This window comes from Orcinus orca, chromosome 7 (assembly GCF_937001465.1).
Source record: "Orcinus orca chromosome 7, mOrcOrc1.1, whole genome shotgun sequence".
Classification (NCBI taxonomy): Eukaryota; Metazoa; Chordata; class Mammalia; order Artiodactyla; family Delphinidae; genus Orcinus; species Orcinus orca.
The window spans coordinates 12,342,147-12,347,481 of record NC_064565.1 but is presented as its reverse complement, the minus strand read 5'-3'; the positions used below and the strand labels follow the sequence as shown (position 1 = coordinate 12,347,481).

Sequence of the window (5,335 nt, the reverse complement as noted above, 5' to 3'; positions counted from 1 at the left end):
TAATTTTGTATGGTGATGCATGGTAACTAGACTTATCCTGGTGGTCATTTTGTAATGTATAAAAATGTAGAATCATTATGTGGTATACCAGAAAATCAATATCATATTACCAGTCAATTATACTTCAATTTTTAAAAAAGAAGAAAAAAAAGACTATCTTAAAAAAGAAAAGTGTCGGGCTTCCCTGGTGGCGCAGTGGTTGGGAGTCCGCCTGCCGATTCAGGGGACACAGATTCGTGGCCCGGTCCGGAAAGATCCCACATGTTGCGGAGCGGCTGGGCCCATGAGCCATGGACGCTGAGCCTGCGCGTCCGGAGCCTGTGCTCCACAATGGGAGAGGCCACAACAGTGAGAGGCCCGCGTACCAAAAGAAAAAAAGAAAAAAAAAAAGAAAAGTGTCAAATGAGATAAAGAGCCGGTGTCAGATGAAACTTTGAAAGGGTGCGTGTTGAAAGGACATTGTCCACTGAAGTTTGGTTCTCAAGTGTCCCAGACACGTGGACTCGAAGAGGACCAGCCATGGCATGCTACTGGAAGGTCTGTTTGTTTCTTGGTTTAAATAGGCTTTACCATTTTTTAAAGCAGTTTTGAGTTCACAGCAGAACTGAGCAGAGTACCGAGAGGTCCCACATGCGCCCGGCTCTCTTCTGCCTGTCAGCTCCAGCCCCACCACACAGGCGCCCAGGTCCCCCCAATCCCCATCTATCCTATCAACATTCTGTGTGCTGGTCACTACTGATGAATCTACGTACACATCTCATGATCACCTGAGTCCAGAGTTTACGTTAGGCTTCACTCCTGGTGGTGTACATTCTATGGGTTTTGACAAATGCATCTCATCATGAATGTATCATACTGAATAGTTTCACTAAAAATCCTCTGTGCTCGGCCTATTTATCACCCCCCCACACCCCTCAACTCCACTGCAAACCCCTGGCAACCCACTGATCTTTTCACTCTCTCCATGGTTTACCTTTTTCCGAATGTCATATATCATTGGTACCCTAAGCTCTGCCACCTTTCCAGATTGGCTTCTTTCAGTGATATGCATTTAAGGTGGCCCACCTGTCTCCTCATGGCTCCATATCCCCTTCATTTCTTTTGTGCCAAAGAATATTCTGTTGCATGGATGTAGCCCAGTCTATGTGTCCATTCACCTTCTGAAGGACATCTTGGTTGCTTCCAATTTCTGGCAGTTATGAATAAAGCTGCAGTAAACGGCTGTGTGCAGGTTTCTGTGGACGTAGCATTCCGCTCATTTGGGTCCACTGATACCAAGGAGTTCGAAGGCTGGACGGTATGGAAAGAATGTGTTTCATTTTGAAAGACACAGCCCATGTTCACAGAGCTTCTGAAGCCAGTAGCTGAGAACATGTCAGCATACTGAGGAATCAAGGCAAGGAAGGAAGCGGAAATTGAGTATACGGCAAGGAAGACATTGCCAAGGCAAAACCTTACCCTCTTAGAGTTGATGACTGGTCATGAGAATTAAATGGACACGAGACAGATTCACAAGAGAGAAGCATCCTCATTTATTTTCCCTAAGTTTTATATGACGTGGGGAACGCTCCTAAGGAAATGAAGAGAGACCCAGAGAAGTGGCAAAGCCTAAATGCTCTTCTGTTGGGTTGAACAAAGAGAGGCAGATGTGGAAAAGGAACTACACTATGCAGGGGGGCAAAGGAGGATGAGAATGCTGTGGAGCAAGGTCAGTACAGAATCCTCCCATTCTTCACTCTCTGCCCTTGACAGTAACAATGTTACTCTCCTTCCTGCAGAGGGAGGACGTCTTCCACGGGGGGCAGTGGGTGATGGATATGTCATCTCTTGCTTCCAGGAAGGAAAAGGGGAAGGGTGAGCCCACCCTTCTTGCACCTGTTGTTTGGGTGCTTTGTTTGCTTCATTTCTGCCATTTTTTTTAAGTGTCTATAGATCAAAACAATATTCTGGTCTGCTTTACATCTAAGTCTTTTACCTGGTGTTTGTCTTCTGACAGGAGGAGGGACATATTTTTCTGACATGATGGGGCTGGTCGGGTGGAGAAGGATAAGATGGGCGTGGGCCCATGCCTATTCTTTTCTTGTGTGTTGGGAAGATGAACCCAGGACTCCCCACTTGTGTCACTGTGCATGGACACGGCATGGGGTGAGGGTTGAGAAGTCAGCAGCCCATAGGGGCCCTTGGGGAGATTTGTGTGAGGAGGAAGCCGGGTAAAGCGACCCCAGGAAGTGACCTCACTTGCCTGGCAATAGAGCCCAACAGAACTTGGAACCCAGGTAACCATTCATGCAGCACATTCTAGAGAAGTCCCCTACCCAGCTCACTGGGGTGGAGACGCTTGAATGGACATATTCTTCTGTGTCCTGATGTCTTGATATCCTGTGGCCTCAGGAAAGCCCGCGGTGACAGCCTTTTCTGATGCTGCAGATGTTGGGTCAGTTCTCATCCCAGACGCCTTTGGCCATTTGCCTGGAGGGACCCAAAGGTGACACAAGGAAGCCCAGGACAGGACAGGCCACCACTCTGATCCCACGCAGGTAGCCCTATGTCCCCTCTCTGTTTGTGTGGAAGGCGGGGTCATGTGGGGTGGGTCTGCTTCAAGCAAGAGCAGGTTGATGTGGGGTCAGAGCCTGGTGAGCCAGTCATGTCCATACCCCAAAGCTGGCTGGGTGGGATGTGGAGAGCTGAGGCGGTACCCTTTTGCCCGGGGTTTGTCCCAAGCCCTCCAGGGGTATCTCTTTCTTCCCAGGTGTATATCTGAGCAGACACAGGTCTGAGCCCGATCTGGGAGCAGAAGGTCACGTGGGCAGAAGAAACAATAATGGCCAAGCAGGGCTCTGATACCTCCAGGCTCGGCCAGCTGCCGGTCACGGTCATTGCAGAGCCTCACCCCGGAGATCAGAGAGGAGCTGGTCGATGGGGACACCCATCTGTCTCCCTGAGTGGGGGGCCGGTGTACCACACTGCCAATGAGGGCCAACGCAGGCTCCAGGTGAGTGTGGCCAAGGAGGGGACTCCAAAACCAGGGCCCAGAGGTGAACCGGGAAGGCTTCCTGCCCAGACACCTCTCAGGGTCCTGTCCAGGGCTTATGTGCAGCTCAGCACACCTGGCTGTGACCTGGAGCCCCCTGTCAACCTTCCCCTGAGTCAGCTAGAGGACCTGGACCTTGTAGAAAGAATTTAGCATTTTCAACTGGTCATATTTTTAAATTTGAGATTTTCAAATATCATGAAACTAAGAAATAAATTGGATGCTGAAGTTGATGTAAAACTATTAGTTACATTTTAAACAGTTTTTAAATGTTTGTGATTGTCAAGATACCCTAATTGTTCTCATTGATTAATTTTACTAGTAAATGTCATAATACAGATTTACAAAATGAGTCTATACTAATGTTGTTTTTATCCCTGCTTTACATATTGACGTTCTGGGACAGATTTTGCCTGAAGATTAATTTTGCTTTACTTTGCAGAACTAGGTGAAATCCAAGCCCTGTCACTTACTGAGTTGGGGAAATGCCAAAAAAAGAAATACACGTGGAGACATTGGACAGCTTTTTACACTTCTGGAAACCTCACTGTAAAAATGCAACAGTAAGGCTTTCCTGAGTGGTGCTGTGAGCCCTGCCTGAAGGGACTGAGAGAGACCTGGGCACCCAGAGCAGCTCAGCCACTCACCCTCTGCCTGACCCGGGGTCCCTGAGCTCACCTGTCAGAGTCTCAGTCGTCCGGGACCCACAGTGGCACCACAGCCTCACAGCATCCCTGTGGGGATAAAAGGACACAGGAATCAGAACCTACAGTCCATTGCCTTATTCTTAGTAGATACAACATAAGTGCTGCTCTGTGTTAACCCTGTGTGAGGGAGTTTACTTTCCCTTACTTCCTGCTCAGTGTGTCCCATGAAAAGACAATTCAGACCTCAATTATCCCTGTAGAGTGAGCATACCTCATCTCCATGAGCCTCTGAAATCACAGCGTGTAGATTCCACCTCCTCCACCCCAGGCACGGTGTACCCAGACGTCAGGTTTCAGTTTGCGATGTCCATGCACCTCTTGGCAACTCTTAAGCAAAGAAATCAGACTGGCACGGGATATTTATTATCTCTGTGATGATTATTATTCAACCTCAAGCAATAATGATTAATGAAACACAAATAAACCTCACTGATCTCCAAATAGCAGTACACGGAGCACCAAAAGAGTAGCGTCGACTTTGTTCGGCAGAAAACTTCTGATCCTTATTGAGAAATTTTACTGCTTTCCAAGACATATTTGACAACCACAAAAAAGTAGAACTCCACATTTTAAAAACCAAATGAACAGTATGTAATTTAAGGCATACTTATGTCAGGAAAAGTCGTCCAACTCACTCATATGTAATCCGCATTTTTGGCGCCAGCCCTTTGACATATTATACACGAGTGACAGATTAAAAAGGGCTTGGAATTCACATGCTTGCTTTATTCCAAATGGAATAAAAAATTTACATGACCCTATTGGATAAAAAGGCCTTTATTATTTTTAGAATCTCTTTAGTTGAAGGGAGTTGCGCTGGCTTCTCTCAATAAACTTTTTAAAAATATATAAGGGCCTCAAACTCTTTTAACTCATCCCACCCTGAAACAAGGGTTCTCCAGAAAGCTTTCTACTTTCTATTCCCTTTCCCCTTTACCACATGGGGTGGTAATTCTGTTACCATCCAGAGCAGGCGTGTGGAAGGTGGGTCACGAGGCAGCTTGTCTGGGTGAAGTGCTCCGGAGGAGAGACAAGGCCAGGTCTCAGGAGTATAGGTGGCTCTGGGAGCACTGAGGTCTACCTGAAGTCACCAACCAAGCAATGGCAAATACCCATCGTAGGATCAGTGACCCAGAGGGGAAGGAATGGTTAGCACAAAGAGAACATAGCAAGAGCTCCAAGAAAATGCATGCTCCCTCCCACCACCACGAGCTCACAGTAAGCTCTTCCTACACACAGTCACCTGTCTTGAGACAGAGAAAGGGAAGAATGGATACTGAGGGTCTTAGCATTGACCTAAAGCAATACATTTAAACCAAAAGGACATGAAACCAAAAAGAAGTTTGGGTAATTTTTTAATTGGCAAGTTTGTTTTCTTACCAGCTGGCCAGGTTTGGACGTCAAGAAGGAAACTTAGCTAGGATAAAGAAGGGACATATTATGCATCATCCACCTGGACAGTGGCATGTGTGAATATGCAACCTTACTAAATACATTTCATATCTATGTATGTATCCATTTATGTGCATATGCAAGTGTGTTTTTGCCACATATTAATTTCTCAATAAACAGCGGACTAAAAGACTGCCATTCCTAC

General features: G+C 46.7%; 1 long non-coding RNA gene across 1 annotated transcript; it reads right to left on the bottom strand.

The window, feature by feature from the left end:
• Positions 1-1,521: 1,521 nt before the first annotated feature.
• Positions 1,522-4,458, bottom strand: LOC117195477 (uncharacterized). Its single transcript, XR_004475192.2, has 3 exons — positions 3,950-4,458; positions 3,710-3,765; positions 1,522-2,469 (listed from the first exon to the last, which is right to left on the bottom strand). It is a non-coding gene; the product is annotated as an uncharacterized LOC117195477 (long non-coding RNA).
• Between the last annotated feature and the right edge of the window lie 877 nt (positions 4,459-5,335).